This window comes from Sturnus vulgaris, chromosome 3 (assembly GCF_052056855.1).
Source record: "Sturnus vulgaris isolate bStuVul1 chromosome 3, bStuVul1.hap1, whole genome shotgun sequence".
Taxonomy (NCBI): domain Eukaryota; kingdom Metazoa; phylum Chordata; class Aves; order Passeriformes; family Sturnidae; genus Sturnus; species Sturnus vulgaris.
In genome coordinates this window covers 73,968,452-73,987,390 of record NC_142245.1, presented here as the reverse complement: position 1 = coordinate 73,987,390, position 18,939 = coordinate 73,968,452, and the positions used below count along the sequence as shown (strand labels likewise).

Sequence of the window (18,939 nt, the reverse complement as noted above, 5' to 3'; positions counted from 1 at the left end):
TTAAAATAATTTTCAGATACATTAACAAAGATATTAGTGAATATTGGCAACTTACTTGGGCAAGGCAATATCAATGTATGGCAAACAGAGACGTTAATAAACTGCTTAGAGAAAATAAAGGCAGTGCTATGGAACCACTTAGTTGGAATTAAGGAAGAAAGATCATCAGTAATGATACTTGGAGGTATTATTTACCAAGTAATTTAACCTTAAATTTATTTCTTTTATCAGTGTTTAGGCTATCAATTATTTAGACTTTTCATTTCACTGTGGATATTAGGACAATTTGTCTCTCAATATTAATAAAAATTAAAATGCAATAGTACATTTAATTAACACAAAGCCATACGGAATATACAGCATAATTTAATCTGTGAATCAATGGAATACAACAGTTCCAGATGATAAACACTTAGAACCAAGAAAAATACTTGTAGTTTGCAATTATCACCTTGGAAGCACTTTCATTTTTGCAATCAAGCCCCATGTGGCTGATTTTAAGGACAAATATATACATGTGAAACCAAGCCCTTCAAAGATGCTTCAAACAGAGAGAATAGGAAGGGCAAAAGTAAACAAAAATAACTAAAAAAGTAAGAAAGAAAAAAAATTAAAAAGCAATCACTCATCACCAGTAGACAAATACCCAGCTAATTTCCATGAAAAACTACTTTGGAAGAGCTCCATCCCTAGCTGTATAGCATGATATTGGATGCTTTGGAGTGCTGCTTTGGTCAATTCAGATGAGCTGTCCCGGTTTTGTCCCCTCCCGGCCTCTTGCCCTATGCCAGCCTTCTTGCTGGGATGCAAGTGAGGAACAAAGAAGGCCTTGACACTGTGAAAACTCTGCTCAGCAATAGCAGGAATGTTGGCGTGCTACCAACACTGTTTTAGCCAAAAGCCTAAAACAAAGTACCCTATGGGCTGCTGTGAAGATAATTAACTCCATCCCAGCCAAACCCAGGAAATGACTGAACAAGCATATTCAGTGGTTTCACTTCTAAGCTTTTGAATGCTTTGCTTTCCAGCTAGAAAAATTGAAAAATCTGTGGGTTTCCCAGTTTTTATTGGCAGCATTGGGCAGTGGGAAAGAATGGTCTAATCTTAGACTACTATATACCAAATTCAAGAAGACATGAATATTTTGAAATTTCAATTTGAAGCTCCTATTTTGTTAAGCCTTTTGCTAAAGGATATAAGTTGACATAAGTGCAAAATAACTTGAGCAAAAGGAGAAATGTAAAAGTATGAGACGCAATTTCAATCAAACTATTTTTTTTAAATTTAAAAATTTAGCAAAATTTGCTCAAAATAGTAAATCTTATGAATGTCATATCTGAATTTTGCAAAAGTATGTATACAATAAAATATCACCTGAAGCCTAAATGCTTATTTTTGTCTATATGCAACTCAATAGTGGAGCAAGATCTTAAGAGATATTATTTGAAAGTTTCTCTAACGCTAGGTGCAGTTATTTCCTACAATAGCATGCAAAAAGGATAACATGTGTGCAACTGTCTGTTTGATTTGAGTTCTTCCTGATTACAGTTGCCTGTCATTCACTAAAGCCATCTACAAGGCACAATCATCAACGAGCAGTTGTAGCATGGATCATAATACCTTTGAACTGGACCATTCAGAATGGAAAACTGTCTTCAAACATGTTTGGAATACATTTATTTAAATATTTTTTTATTTGGCTTCTGAAGATCCATAAATTCAAAATTATCAAGTTATGTTTTTTTTCTTCTGAGGGATTCAGAAACGGCCTGCAGAAGTGAGGATTGGAGCAAGGGTCTTATTTTAGGCTTTTGTGACCAGCTGATGAATTTATATTCCTTGTTTGATTTGGATCAGTGGTTTGGTTATACATTTATTAATTTTTTTTTTGCAGTATACTGCCTGCATATCTTTTCTCTAACTGCATTCTACATGTGGTCTTAAATGATTTCACTTCATTAGCTTTCTGATTTGAAATAATTGAGTAGAGATGTACCTCTATTGCCCCATGTCTAATGACAAGTTATAGCATGGAGCTAAGAGAAGATAGGATCTGACTTTAGGCGAATGCAAGTTTTGAAAACAGTCTTTTAATCTAAGGTGTAAACATTCAGAATGCAAGCTAATACAAGCTAATCCTTTAAATCACCCCTTATTAAGGAGAAATCTGAACTTCTAGATCTCTACATTGCTGTAGAAATCAGCACCATATTAGAAAACATATTAGGCTTGAGGAAATCTGAGTCAGAGATTACAATCTTTCCGGAAAGTGAATGCATACAATTTTGGTCTAAGGATATTATTTTATTAAAAATTGGCATGAGCAAAACGTATATGCAATTTTATTTTAATATTAAGCTAAATTTAAAAGAAATAATGCACAGTTATTTACTTTAGATCAATTTATATGGCAGAAAAACATCGGTCATTGAACTTTTTGAAACATTTGTCTTGTTTTCTATGCATGCTTCTGGTTTCTTGTATTCATAAACACCTCAAGAGAGACAAACTGAGAGGTATTTTAGAGACAGACTTCAACAGAAGGAAAAATGCTTATAAGAAGTATCTTAAATGTCATCGAAGCTCTTCAAGAGGGGCTATGTATAGACTTCAATGCAGGAAAAGCTAAAACTAAATGAATATTCAAGGTACCAAATCAATTTAGAAAACAGCTTAATACATCTGTGAAAAAGGCAAAGAAATGGTTTTCACTCCCCTAAAGTAAATGTTTAATCCTCCTATCTGTATTGCTGTCTTTCTGGAAAATAGAATAAACGACTCTTCTTTCCCAGTAAACCTGTGCCAGATGTAAAAGACAAAGTGTCACACTTCATTGTTTCCATGGCATGAGCAGCATTTCAACTAAGTTGTCACTGTTCATTCTGAGCAGGCCTTTCCACAGATCTGACTCATTACAGATTTGAATTGAATTATAAAGACACTGAGGCTAGTGGTTAACATAAATCAATATGAAAGGCTAGAAAACCTGTTTTTCTCAAAAGTGGTCACTAACAATGACAAGCTAATAATTTAAGACAATGTTATTTAAATCTAATTTACATGATATCTTTATATATATGACAACTTAATCCTGTGTAGTTTGGTTTTATTTTTTTTGTGCTGTAGAGTGATATGCTTCTGCTTGTGTCATTTCTAAAGAAATTCCTGCTAGTGAGTGGGTATGGAAAGCTATAATTTGTGAGCACATTTTGCAGCATACTATTCATGGGAAAATCACTGCATGGAATATTTAATTTTTGATTATTTGGGGAAAGGGAGCTATAAGAAGGAATCCCTACAAAAGACCAAGGATGTTTTATGATGGCTGTTTGTTTCAAAATGCAGTTAACAGTATATAAACCACAATAACAACTTAAACAGTATTCTGTAATAAGAGAATAAATATTTATGTCACTGTTCAGTAGCAATGTGGTAATAAAGGGAAGTGGTAAAGAATAAGAATTAAGCATATTGGTGTGCAAATACAGAAGTAATTATGAATCTGTGAAAGAACAGCTCAGAAAGCTCTTGCTGTAGGACCTCATATTGTTACTGGCTCATGCGCATTTATCTTGCACACATGTTCGATACATCCACTCAGAGAAGAAACAATGAGTAAGGGGCTTGAAGGACAGTATTTGATTCATCTTATCTGAGCTCTGTAACGAGGAGGAAGAAAAAGGACAGATTCCAAAGGCTTTCCAGCCTACTTACTTTGAATCAGTCTCTATGTGCCTTTCTTTTTAACTACAGTGGGAGCTATCATACTAACTTCAACAGTCTGCCTCTTCAGCAGTAGGATGAATTTTGTCCCTGTGTGTTCTGAATCCCCTGTAAACCTTTAGTGGGCAAATTCTTTACAGATATTTTCAGCATACCTCCAAAAGATAAGTAAGAAAATGATTTTCGTATGTGTAAGACTAATTTTTTTTTCAATGAGTATCTATTGGCATAATGAAAATTCATTTTTAGTTTAGGGAGTAACTTCTGTTTCTCTGTATCAGTGAGTCACTGCTTCTATATCACCTGTTTCCTGTTAATTGTTAAAGCAGTCATTACCAAACATCAATGACTTGGTTTTCTGAAATGTGTGAAAAGTAAAAGATCCAGATAAAATGTATGTTCCGTTTTCTTTTGAAGTGGATGCAGGTTGATATTGCTGAAAGTGACTAATACCTCTTTGTATGCCTCTGTTTTGTGTATCATCTTCAGCAGGGCTGCTGAAATAAGATTTTAATTTATCTCTAAATGAAAAACAGTTAATGAGGTTCACCTGCAGGAAGTCACTGAGGATTATGCAAGAGTATTTAGGAATGCTGGATATGTGTGTTTAACAAGGAGCAGCAGGGAAATCTGACCATTTTTGAATAGCACTTTCAGCATGCAATTAATCTAATTTTCAGGAAGATTGTAAAAGCTGCTTACAATAACAAACTCAGAAGTGACATCCGTCCTAAGGAAAACTAATTGTAGGTGAAATTGAATCAAACTCAGTGAATGGGATTCAGCTGCCATAACGTAGGTGCTATGAGATATATTGCCTCCAGCCACAGTTACAAAAGCACTTGGAGCTCCAGTGAATCCTTTACCATATCTGCCAGCCTCTACAGTTTGCACCCTAAGACAGTTTTAGGAAGCCTGAAAAGGCAGTAGATACCCCAAAATTCATCTTTGTAACCCAGCATTAAAATTTTAACTATGACTGCAAATAAAGTTGAATTGCTGGGCTGATGAACCTAAGAATAAAAATCAAACTAAACATAAAAGACAAAAAAAAATCAATTAAACCAATGCAACATAACTAAACCCTTGGCTCATAACTGTTGCTGAAGTTTTACTTGTGTTCTGTATCAACTATTGCACAAGAGTTTAAAACTCCAAAACCTAATTGTTTTTTGATCTGAAGTACTACCCAAAAGTTACACTCTATTTCAAATATAGTAATGAGGCGTTTTCTTAACATCAATAATCTGTTGCTTTGTTCAAATATAAAAATTATTTGAAGTTTTTCAATAGTTTAAAACAGTGGGTGAAAAAGGATGCTTCAAAACTCATGGTAATATTAAGAACTAAATGGAAAAAAACCCAAAGAAGGTCAATCATATGGGTCTGTGATATAGAAGAAATGTGTTAGGGGCCTAGAAATGTAAAAATATAGCTGTGTTTTGACTACCAAAATATTAAATATAATTTTCTTTGACCTTTTTATTCCATTAATTTTAATAACATATTTCAGCTATACTGTGTGGCACTAAAGGTACATTTATTAAGACCTTTATCTGTCATCTGTGCTTGAGAAATACGAAATATTTTATACAAATGGTATAACTAGTGAGCAAATACATCTTTTCACAATAAACATGAAATAGAGAAAATTTAAATACCATATTCAGAGAGATCCTCTCTCAGCATGCAAACCACCTGTATTACACGAATTTGTCTCATGAAAATATCACAAGTTCACACCATCAGAAAGAAGAAAAATTCCCCAGCTCCAGAATGAAGACATATATATATCTTGTAATGCTACTGGGTTTTAAGCCACCTTAGGTGATGGCAACCTATATCCACTGTCAGCAGCACTGAAATCTCCTTGTTTGTTTTCCCCAATTCATACCTCTGCAAAAAAAAAGTGACAATTAACACTGAATACTTTAACGCTTGCATCAAGTAAGGCCCTCTAAAACAGTTCTTGTGAGTGAGGAAGCAGTGAATAAGAAAACGGTACCCACCATCTGCAGGACATATATGTTTTAGCAGAATTCTACCTTACTTCAAGCTGTCTCTTTACCAATTTGAATTATCTTTTCCTGTTCACTCATTATATAAAATTTATCATACAATTTGTTGCCATCCTCTTTACTCTTTCCAGATCTATTACTTAACTTTTGAAATGAGCAGGATTTGGTTCAAGGTTCAGGTACATATGGGTGTCAAGCACCCAAACTCTCCTTTTAGTCAAAGGAGATTAGCAGATAAAATGGGCAAGCTGATAAGCTTTGAAGGACTGATTAAATTTAAATGAGCTCTATTTGCATTTCAGAGACTCCCATGTAGATAAGACATGAGACCTGGGAAAGACACATTCCTTTTCTGAGCCAGAGGCCAGGAGGGGTAGCTTCAAGGTCAGGTAGCCCATATGTGAGCATAAGTACTGACTGTGCTCAGGCCAGCTGCTCTGAGTACATCAAATGAGTGCAATGGGAACTTGTCCTCCTGGCACACCTATTGGCTTCTGCACCTGTTGATTTCCACATCTATTGGCTTCTACACATAACTGTCAATCTTGAATTTCAGTCGTTCCCTCCCTTCCCTGCCCAAAGCCCCTCCTCAGTGGAGGGGGTTAAACTTTGTGCACTGTGCGAGATATTGTAATGAAAGTAAAGCTTCCACCTTATACATTATTACAGAATTTATCTTTTAGTTTACTGTTTTAAATCCTTTCTCCCTTGTTTAATTCCTGTTTTCCTTATGGAAATGTTTGGAGTGATTCTGTCAATACTCTACCTCCTTTCTGAGTATGCTTCCTTGCTTGAATACCTGAAAACAGGTTGTGAAGGTAAGAGTTCTGAAAAAGGTGGCATTCATATCTCTATGTTCATATACCTAAACCAGAATGATCATCAGTGAAGACACAATTTTTGTTAGGCACTAATAAATCCAGTTGTAAGACATAGATTCCTTGAGAACACATTTTATATGATACTTATAATTCATGGAACATATTTTTCCTTTTAAAAAACTTGTGTTCTCTGTAGGGGGTGTTTGGGGAAAGAAAAAAAAGGCCTCAGCGTGGGGAGATGCTGATTGTACTGTATGAAAAAAATAATTTCTGTTTGAACCTTGTAAATTAGAAAAAAGAACATGGCCACTGAGATTAGTTCAGTTGGTTAGAGCATGGTGCTAATTAGGTCGAGGTTTGGATTCCTGTATAAATCACTTTGTAGGCCATTCACTTAAAAGCTGGACTCAATGATCATTGTGGGTCCTTTCAACTCAGAATATTCTGTGTGATTCTGTGATACTACCTCGTCTTCTCTTACAAATACAAGCCTTCACTATGGTCAAAGTAGTTTAAAGCATTTTAGAATTTTTTTAAGAATATCATTGTAAATGAAAAAGAAAAGCTAATACTTTGGTCATGGATTATGGTATCCTGATTAAAGATTTATCTGTTTGGCCATGCACTAGAAAAATATATAGAAGAGATAATAAAAAGGAAGAGTTTCTTTGTATAAGACAACAGTTAATATTTAATCAAAATACAGGGTTCAGATAAGGTAGGGTGCATAACCCTTGTTTTCTACCAAAACAACTTTTCATTTTTCTCAAGAGGTTTCTAATTCAGTAATTAAAATGTAATTATCAAATTAGCGAACAACATTTTAGAGCATAATTAGCATATTAGCTAAAAACTTCTTAACATCTAGGCTCTTAATAAAACAAAATATCTGTGTATAATTGAAGATCAATCTAAATTCAAACTCTGGATACCTGCAGTGCTGAATTTCAACTTATAGATGGAAACAGAGTGAAAGTATATAATGTGGAAGAATCATTTGCACATCTAGATTGCATTTCAGTCCTTAGAAATATAAACACCTTCCCTCTCATGGAAAAGATTAATTAGGTAATTATTAAGAAATAGAAGTGACAGTCAAGTTTATTGCAAATTAGAGAGGAGTTTAAGGTATTCAGTATCTCTGTGCTTCCCATCAGATGTTTTTACCTTCTGCTGGTATATGACACATTCCCCCAGACTCTCCAATAATAATAATGCAGGCTGTGAATTAAACACTGCTGGTTTATCACTGGAGACGTGAATCAGTATCTGTGATATGCAGCATACTGAAACAGACCCTCTTGTGCCTCATTAAACATTTTTTCTTCTTTACTTCTGGGGCCCACTGAAATCTGTTCTTCACAGGAGTGTACCATAAATTATTAGTTTCTGAAGCACTCAAATTTCATATACATCGGCATACTTTTTATTGATATTTATCACATTAATTAAATTACCTTAGAAATATGAATCTGTGGCAAAATTTGTGAATTTGTTGTTAAGATTTGGAAGACAATTTAAATTTGTATTTCTTTTATTTACGGAATGGATATTGTAAATTTCCTTCATTATTTTGGAGAGCGATGTCTAAATTTCTTATGCTTGTTTGCATAAGTCATATTGAGATTTTATTTATCTTGGGTCATGTTATGAAATGTGTAAGCCTCTCTATTGCTGTAACTTATGAAATAGGCACGTCCAAGAAATCTGAACCAAAATATTTTTAAAACTTTAAAATTAAATTTGCTCAATTCAGCAGCAGAAGCACCTATGTCTCTGCTTTTGAAAAGAGACTTTCATTTTCAGCTTTCTCTTTTATCAACACTAACACTTAACAAGTGAAGATCCATCTCTTTCTTACTTCTTTGCATTTTTATCATCAGCACCTCATATTTGTTTGGTCATACTACTTGCTTGTTTCTGCATTCAGAGTACATCCCACTCCCCCCCACCCCCCCAACCCCTTTTTTTTTCCATTCATGGTTGAAGAATCAAAAAGGTAACCATTGAGAGAATACAAGAATACCCAGTTTTTGCAGTCCAAGCTCATACATCAGGGACAGGGACAGAAATAGTGAAGATTTTTCTAAATAACATTCAATAACCCATGTTGGTGTTTTGAAAATTGCTTCTAAACATCTAGAACCTTATGCTCATGGTAGTACAACCATATTTTAACCAGGGTAGTAGTACTGTTGACAAAAGTTTTGATTTTGATGAGATTGTTGATAAGATGAAAATATCACTTAGTTTTAAGCAATTCTCTAATGCAACCGTTTTTGGAAATAGAACATTTAAGTACTGAAATGAAACATTAGTAATTTTTAATAGTGTTTGTCCCATTTAAAACCCATCTATCAGTCTGATTTTGAAGGGTTATCTTTTGTTCTTGTTTTTTTTGGTGTCTTTATTTATTATTTTTTTTAAATCTTTGAAGACTTATAAATTTTCCTGGTATTTCAAAGCATTTCTATAGCAATGACTTCAAACAGTTCAATTGTAGTACAGTCAGAAAACACTTTGGAAAAAAGCAAAAATGCCTGGAGCAGTACTGAAGAAAATCTATGTTTCAGTGGCTTTAAGGGTGAAATAGAAACAATAAACAGTTCCAGTTAATGCATTGTAATACAGCAGCAGTAGGAAGTAGTAATGAATTACTATTAAGTAAGGGAAACATGATACAGCAAACTAAAAATCGGAAATTATTTTCCTGAAATATAAAAATGATTTAAATTTTTTTTCCTCCCTTTATAAAAGTACAAAATAAAAAAGGGATTGCTCATATTTAAAGTTCATACCACTCACAGAGTTATATTGGTGCTCTGCATCTATTAAACAGATGTATGTATGTGCATATATACATATGTATATATATGTAGTCTAGATATGTCTTTTGTCCTTTTACTTTTCCCCTTGATTAAATTAGATAATAAGAATTGCTTCGGGTTACTGAAGGATTCTATACGTGGAAATCTTGAGAGAAGGAAGAAAAATATGAAAATGCAGTTTTTGTACTGGCTTAAATCATTCAAATATCTACAAACTTCTGAACATTTAAATATTAAGCATGAAAAGAAATCATTCTAAAGCTGGCAATAACGATGTAAACATTTAATTTCTGAACAAGATTCTGTGCAGGGGTCTAGTTACTAATGCATCAGACAGGCCTTAGGCCGGGCATTTTTTTTTGTTTATCTATTTGCAAGATTCAAGTTTTAGTCTTTTGTGACTGCAAATTAACTTTTTATTGGCTTTCTTTGTCCAAAGTCATGGCAATGTGTATTCTTAAAGTTTAGTTTAAGAAACAAATGGATTTTTATGGAGTTTACAATTCTAAGCTTTTGGAATACTTTTAAGAAAGTTTTTGTTTCTTGATATTTTGGAAAGAGGAAATGGACCTTATTACTTTGAGGTTTTAGATAGGCTTAAGTGTAAGAAATTTGGTTTTGGTTTTTTCCTATTGAAAAAAATTGCATGTTTTGTGATTCTCATTTGCTGGATCATGCAGTGTTTGGTTTGTTGCTTTTAAATTACCTACTTGGTCTTAGCAGGGTGAGTCAAATCATCTGAATAACTGGGATTTGACCCTGAAGGTACTTCTGGCTAGCACATGCTGATACTTGATATTGAAGATGCATTAGAAATTACCTAACCAAGGAAGGGCAAGCAGAAGGAGATCTGACAATATGACAGTAGTCTGTTGAGGTGCACTGGAATTGTGGCAGGAATCAAACAATTAGGCAAGAAAACGTGTTGGAAGCTACTGGATGGGACTGTTGATTACTGAGGAAGAAAACCTGAGTCCTGGCCCTGAATTTCTCTCCCATTTAAGCATTTTCTACAAGAAATTGATTGGATGAGGAGCAAATAATCTAGAAATTGTGGGCTGGCTCCCCTTTTATAACTAGCAGAGGCGTATATAAATTTGTGATAATTTCAGAGTTGCTCTTGTTTTTTTGATCTTACAAACCTAAAATTCTTACGTGGTAGCTTATCTTCAGTCAAAATTGAAAATTGCCTTATATGTAAGTGTGCTGTCTGCTGGTTAGGACATCATTCTGAACACTGTGTATAATGGATTTTGCTTTCTGCTTTATAGGCAAATGCTTTAACAAGTTTTCTTGGAAAAAATGAATAATCACATAATCACAAGCAGTACATTTTCTTGAAGTTGTCATTCCATGTAAGCTGCACATTTAGCTTTTACTAATTGTCTTCCGACTTCTTTGAAGTTTAAGCCCTCTTCTGTTTCATCTTTAGATGTTGAGAGATCCAAGCATGAGCTTCTTATAATGCAGCATAAGAAGTATAATCTCTACCTGCTTGGATGTCTTTAGTTCCTGGAAAACCTTTCTGTTTTGAAGTGACTTCTGGTAACTGTTGAGCCATGGTCTTTGTGAATTTCTACCGAGAAATTAGATATGTGACTTTTCTAAGCTCTGCTTGAAAGATTGTGGTAAAATTTGATATTTTTTCCTGACCCTTGTTTACCTTGTTTTACCAGTAAAACTGGGGAAAAAAAAACCCCTAAACCCAGAAAACACAAAAACACAAACCGAAACAAAAAATCTCCACATTTTTCTCCAGTTTTTGCATATGGACATATTAGTATTATATAGTGTACTATATAATACTAATACAATATTGTATACTATACAATATTGTAGGAGTTAAGATCAAAATACATTTACTTTTAAAATGTTAACTTATTTCTTATAAGTGAGTCACTTTTATTTGAAAATCAAGTGAAAACCTGAATACAATTTTCTTCGTTGTCTGTATATGTTTTGGCTTCTCAAATGAGATTCCAGACAGAAACTAACATTTAAGAAGACAAACAGCATGCAGCATAATGGAAAATAAAAATTCTGGCCTGAATGCAATATTATTAGCATTTTTCTATGGTCTTTATTATGAGGTTAGAGAACTGTTTGTGTCAGTGTTCTAATACATTTTATGACTGTTTCTAGAATGAAATTAAATGGGTTATGATTTGGTTTATGGTTTAAATGGCTTATGATCTTTAGACCTATAAGTAGGGAAGTTAGATGATGGCAACTGCCCAGTAAGTAGCCTATAAACAGATGTGAAACTTTCATGAGGACCAGTGTAAGACTATTTCTGTAAAATTTAGGCATTTAAATGTGCATATTATCTTTTTTAAAGAAGTTTTGGAGAAAAAAAAAATTCTGCATGGATATTGAGAAGCTTTTTATCTGGATATTGACTGTCTCAGGAAGAAAACAAGGAAAAGAAACAAACATGTTTTAAGGCATGTTGTTTTAATGTTTCAAAGCATTTTGTTATCCAAAGGAAGTAAAAACACGTTTTAGCAAAATCTCCTGAGGCCATTTTTGTAGTCAGATTTAATTTATTACTTTGCTTCCTTTTGTTACTGTGAATCATGAGAGGCTAATTATTACGTGAGTGTGATAATTACATTGATATTATCAAGTGTATTTTGTAATACATTGCTTAGCATGTCAGAGAAAGGTAATGTACATCCCTTAAAGTGGGAAGAAATTTTATGGATAGTACATTCTATCACTGTAGATGAATGTGTTCAGGTATTGTTATTTTATCTATCATCTTTACTCATGCTCTATTGATATTCTGACTGAAAGGAGTAATATTTGTAGAGATACTATCAAAAGCAATATTTTATATGTATACTGCATATTTCAGCCTACTAATATTTTAAGCTGTATTTCATTTATTATATTTCAAAACATTTATGCTGATGAAAGGGACGATTCTGATGTGTGTTGTTTGTCACATCTGACTTAAAGATGTTAGAATTCATCCAGTTATATTTAAAACAACTTTGAAGATACTTATCATTTGTATGCATTTAACTTTTAAGACCTTTTTTATCAGTTTTCTAAGGAAAGGAAAATTTTGTTCAAATGAGAGCCACAGTTATTATTTCCTCATAATATTCCTTATTATTTCCCTACATTTAAGAAAAAACGACCAAATTCTTTCTCTTTTGATATTTAACATTTACAACATAAACATAACATTGACTGACTATTTAGCCTGTTCCTTATTGTGCAATCAGAAAATATACAGTTTTATTTGCCTGACATCAGTGGATAGTTCAAATCCTTTTAGGATGTGAACATGCCTAAAAGCTGTCAGTTTCATGCAACTACACGAAAATCTCAATTCAAATATAACTTAGATGTTGAAGCTAATAGTTCTATGCATTTTATACAGCAAAATTTGCAGGATTCTGTGTTCATGGCTTCATACACTGATTCCATGGATGCCTTTAACAGAAATTATATCTCATTTCAAAACATGTTAGATTTTCCAATAATTGCCTGTATTGCAATATCGAGATGTTTTGGGATGAAATATTTATTTTTAAGATAATATTCTTGTCCAGTATTTTGCAGGAAATCAGTAGGAATGAAAGTAAACCCCTGAAATTCCAGATCCTGTTTCCTTTCTCCAAACCATATGTGCACTCAGAATGGATGAAGGTTTCTGCTGAAGTGTGCTATCTTTTTCTGCAGCACTGTATCCATATAAAACCAGCTTCAAAGTCAAATAACCAGCAATTTCTTTGTCAAGTAATCCTTTTCAACTTTTTCCTGTTGTGAGATTCAGAAAGCTTTCAATATAATTTTGAAAAGAAGTAATAAAACGTCACATTGTTCACATTCACACAAATGTATTAAAAATATATAATTCCATAAACTACATTACTTTATGGAAAACGTTGTAAAGAAAATTTTCATTCATTTTTAATATCTTGCTTGAAAGTGATTCAATTTCTTAAATCCTGTTCCAGACAGAAATAAGTGGCTAAGATGTAATTTTGCTCTGTATTTGTAGGAAGCACAAGTCTAAGCTGTCAACCTTTAAGGAGTTCTTTGAACCACCTCTGTAGATTTCAAATCCATAACAGGACCTGAAAGAGGATTATCAGCACAGTGCATAGCACACTCGATTAAGCCTAAAATGCCTTCAGCCAGCAGCCTCTATCAAGTCACTGTAACTCAGCACCTACTGTGCCTCCTCCTTGCAGTGCCATACACTCCATGTCAGTGATACTGGGTTTTTGGGATGAGCCTCTTCAGTGCCTTCTGGCTATACTTCTACTGGAGTAGTCCATTCACACTTCCAAAAAGCCATCATTTCCATCTCCATAAATGTCTATGGTGTAATACCATCCTCTGAACTCTCAATAATGTGCTTTTTACTTCTTATCTTCTCCATGTGTTACCTCCTTGAACAGTTATTGGCTCCAATGACCAAATGGCCAATTTCAAAACTGGAATATGTCAGATAATAAGCATATTTTTAATAGCATAATACCTGACAGAATTGCTTGCATTCTGTCTTGAAATATCTCTTAGAAAAGTTGTTTATCACAGATACAAGTTACTCCTTTCTCTCAAATTTTGCAGCTAATTAAACAAAGCCTGTCTGAGAGTTCATGTTTCCTGAACATGAAATAATGAATCAAAAAAAAAGAAATTTCTATTTGTCACATCAGGATTAGATCTGGGCAACATAATTATCTTAGATTCAAAGTACTGATCTGAGTCAAGGAAAAAGAAAAAAAATCATTCCCAGGGAACTTCATATAAATTTAGTAGTAAAATTTAAATATATATGTATGGTATCAAAGTAAAGTGGTGGGAAGAAATGTTACTGGGCTTTAAAATAAATTTTCTTCAGGCTCTCAGTCCCATTTTTAACATTACTTAAGAAAGAGGTTTACATTGCTATATTTAAAGAGTTATTGTACCATTGAAAAGATAGTGTTCATATCACATGTGACTGATGCTAGTTTTTAAAACATATTAATAAGGACCTTCATAACTGTTAGTAAATTTGTGCAGATTGGTGCATGTTGATAATATGGCTAAAATATTAACAAATGTATAGCTATTAAAAACTGGTGTGTGTATATGTGCAAGACCTTAATTCAGTTGGTTTGATACTAGAAAAAAAGAAACTTAATTTTATATCTTCAAACAAGGAAATCACAGTTAAGATTAGAGTTACTTTTTCCATAAATTTGTTAATGTGAAATATGTTTTGTGTGAATGATTTTTAAATTTTTGTATCCTGATTTCACATTTAAAAACCATGGAAATTTTAATTCTGTGTATATAGTTCATACATTTGCAATATCATTAGAACCAGTTATTTTAAGCTAGGTAATTTCAAGTAGTCTGCAAGCTTCATTTTGACTGATTTGATAGACTCTGATCTGAGGTAATGTGGCCTTCTGTTACATATTTAAGGGTTTCATTTTTCAGAGGGCACAGATTGCAAAATAGCCTGTAGCTGTAATTAGATGGCATTCATTTCTCATGAAACAAACAGGTGACTGTGACTGTATTAGAAACAAAGGAGAAATACTTTGATTTAATATTAGCCAGATTTGCTATTAGCTTGTTTGGAGTGCTACTTGGATACTTTTGAAGCTTGCTTGAATGAGGATTTTTTTCAAGTAGGTAACAGTAGCTCAGGTTTCATAGTATGCTGCTATTTCAAAAGTTCTCTGCATGTAAGAGAAGGAGAGATTTCCTAATAATTCGTTCTAGAACTTCTAGTTATCTAGTGATTCACGCAGTTAAGCAGCTTTGTCCTTTCTGCTGGGTTTTGTTAGGTGTTATATGAAGATGATAATACAGAATGCACAAGATGGTGATCTTCGAAGGGGACTCTGTTGTGGAATGGAAATGGAAACTTGAATCATACAGAGGATTAATCTATTATTTGTGAAATTAGGTACTTTAGAGTAGGAAAATTTTTTCTAGGGGGATAATTTTTGCCAAGATGTGTAGCAAGCTGACTTTTTTTCCTCTGGATTTTGTGTTTAAGAAAATTATTTGAAAAATGGGGAAAATAGGATGCCTTGTAAACAATAAACGTCAATTCTACTACAGTTTTAGATGGAAAATGCAGGCTTTTTCATTTGAACAATTTCAGGACAAATTTTTTTGGACTTGTATGATTATAAACTATTTTAGATTTTCTTTTTTCTTGGAAAATAGTAAGGATATCTACATTATATATTTTTTGGTAAATATTACTATCTTTTTTTTTAATGGTTTGTGTTTCTGAAGAAACAGTTATTCCATCAGTATTACATTAATGATTGGTTTTATTCTATTTGTTATGGTAAAAGAACTTGGTCATATAAAATTTTTTCAATAGAGACAATTGATGAAAAATCCAAGTGGATTTCAGGTACATTAAAATCAGTTCTTTTATATCAACATTAATAGGAAATTTGAATTATCCCAGATGTTACTTCAAAAATGCAGTATTTAAAGAATATTTTTTAATTGCTCTGGCTTATCTGGCTTGGATTGGCATGTCTGAAATAATCCTCATCGTTATGATTCTTCAGGTGTTGATCACTCCTAAAAACCTTGTGAGCTTTGTCTCAGTGGTTACTGTGACAGTAAAAACTGGAACTGTTCAGCTATACAGCTGTCACCTACTGTACACAGCCTATAAAACTTCATGGGCTACAGACTGAGCTGTAGATACGTGATCCCATATTCCCTGATGTCACTATTACAGGGCAGAGACAACCTGCCTTATCATTAACACTGTAAATGAAGAAGCCATGTATGAGACCACTGAAGCAAGTTAAGAATAACATAAGCATTTTTTTACTGCTTTTAAGTTTTCTCTCTCTGTTTTGAGGTAGTGGTGGAATTTCAGGCTATTCCTGCAGGATGTGCTGCTGGTTGCATCTGAGAACTAATGTTTTTGCCTACCATGGGTCTATAAACTCTATTTAAAAAAAAACCCAAATCCTAACACCTGCATTTTTCAAGCTGTTAGACAGAGATAGGCATTGGTTTGACTGCTTGTCCACACAAGAATGGCAAGATTTATTACTCTTCTGTCTGCTTATCTGAAGGCTTGCAGTGCATTCCTCAATTTGATTATTAATAAGGCTATCCTGAATACAAAGTAAAGCAGCAGTAAAGAAAAGCCTGCTTGGGAGGGAACAACATGACACAATATGCTATGACAGCTTCTGGATACCAGCATCCCTTCATAATTGAGTATATCTGAACTGGAAAGCAAATTATTTTATTTGCCTTTCCATTTGATAAAAAAATGCAATGTAATTAATGGCTTGTCTTCCAGTATTAGGCCAGTGGATTTACATGACACTTTAAAAATACTCAAAATATTTTTTTTCTATTATTTACATGCTCAGTGACAAATATAGGAACATAATAGTAAATTTAAAATTATTGAATAAGTTTCTATTTCTTATGCAGCAATGGAAAAGCACCATTTAAAACTTCTCATTCTTGTCAATACTTGAACTCTTTTATATGTCTTTGCTGAGTATCTTGGAAACATCTAATGCATAGAATTCCAAGCAAAATGACAAGGTTTTTCCATCTGGAGAATGAGGATCTGTTTTTTTATATATTCTGATATTCGGAATTTAGACGTGTGTCTGTCTGAGCTCCTGGTCTTCTTAGCAGTTGAGTTCAATTTAAGCTATTTAGATGTTGAATTAAACAATGGTGTTGCCCTGTGTTCTCTATCAGCTTGGCTGTATTCACTACTGAGGAACCTGGCATTTTCAGTCATTTTGCACCTTAGTAGGACATGGAGCACTTTTGAGAACCAGATGATTTAGTCTCTTAGTGTGAAGGTTACGATGAACACCTGCTAGCATCCAAAATATTTACTGTATATTTTACTAAACTGAAATGAAGGGACTCTAGTGGATTTTTGACAACCTACAGCCTAGAAAATAGGATGGGAATCTTCAAATACATGGTCTACTTTATATTCTCTAGGGTTCTTATTTATAATTTCAGTGTCTACCTAGTGCAAAATGTGAAAATATTCAGGAGCAGAAAATAAGTTTTCCTTCCTCCTAGCAAAATATCCTAATCATTGAACAACAGAAGCAGGTTATTCTACTTCTCATTTTCTTAGGAGTGGAAATATACCCTGAAACAGACAGACCATATGATGTCAGGTTTGGGGGTATATTATCACATTGATAGAGAATAAGTCAGTTTGTGATGGAAGAAATCACTGAATGGTGTATGTGCGTAATTACACATCATGGCCACTCAGAGGAGATAAGCAAGGTCAAAATAAAATTTCTCTCTCTCTTTTTTTTTTTTTTTTTTTTTTTTAATATATATGCTGAGAGTAGTGGCTGGATCTTTGACAGGTAATTCCCTGTCTCAAGGATTTAGAAATCAGCATAATGAAAAATGCAAGAATAAAGAAGGAAGGTAGGAAGGTTGTACTGAGCTTCAGACACATGGAAATTAGAGAAGAAATCTTCCAACGTAAAAACTTCAGGAGAACAAAGAAACTGCAATATTTATTTCTTTTAATTAATCCATTTAGCTTAGGATAGAATTTAGATTTGGTAATTGTTTGTATGCTACTGGTTTATTCAAATATATTTGAGTAACTGCCCTCCAGATGCCTTAGGAAAGACTATGAAATCTATCTTAATTTTCATTTTGTTTATGGAAATGTATTTTTATTTTCTCTGAATAACTATACTTATCATTTAACTAATTATCAGATTTCTGCAACAGAGGCACAATATCTAGCCCGTAATTGGTGATCCTGTGATAATGGCCATTGTCTATCCATTGGTATTGACAGGTCTCTGTTAAAATGAAGGCTCAAGGGACCATAAGGATGCTATCATTTTTCTGAGGCATTCCATGTCACCACAGTAAGGACACATTCTCAAATTACTTTTATTGTCATATTATCCTTGGCCTTTCCAGATCCAAGAATAAATTATATTACCCCAAAGTATGTATAAATCTGCATTCTATGGAAATGATATTTCATTAATGAGAAAAGCTGAAGCGCAGCACTGTCTCACAAATATTTTTGCTTCATTTAAGATGAAGGTTGGCTCAAAAGTGTTCTAGAAATTGTTTATTATTTGAGGCATGTCCTACTCTGGTAGCATGCCTTATTTGGGGACGCTTTCCTTCCAGGATAGAGGTTATGCAGAGTGTAGTCTCTTGGATTTCTGTATTTACTGAGAATGAAGTTCAGGGCAGAAGAGCAAAATCTAAACTTTTTGCTCAACATATTTATCAGTTCAGGCAAACATTCGTGCTAAAGTATCTCTACATTTTAATTTCTGGAGGCATTTGAAGCATCCCAGTTCTATGCTCCTTTGTAGGTTGTATTTTCATTGAACTGTCAAGTTCATTATTAATGTATTGTAAGTAGAAAGCAAGAATCTGTAAGTCTCCCTTCTACCTGCCACACACACATAGGTCGTGGAAGATCTGGAAGGAACAAATGGATTAATTTCAAGTTTAACTATATAAAATAGCAACACTAGTGGCAATAGCCATGTAATAATGAAATATACTTCA

At 33.5% G+C, this 18,939-nt stretch overlaps 1 protein-coding gene across 5 annotated transcripts in view; it reads left to right on the top strand.

Annotated features, from left to right (window-relative positions):
* Nucleotides 1–18,939, top strand: part of GRIK2 (glutamate ionotropic receptor kainate type subunit 2) — a 358,831-nt gene that overhangs the window by 97,692 nt on the left and 242,200 nt on the right. The window lies entirely within an intron of this gene.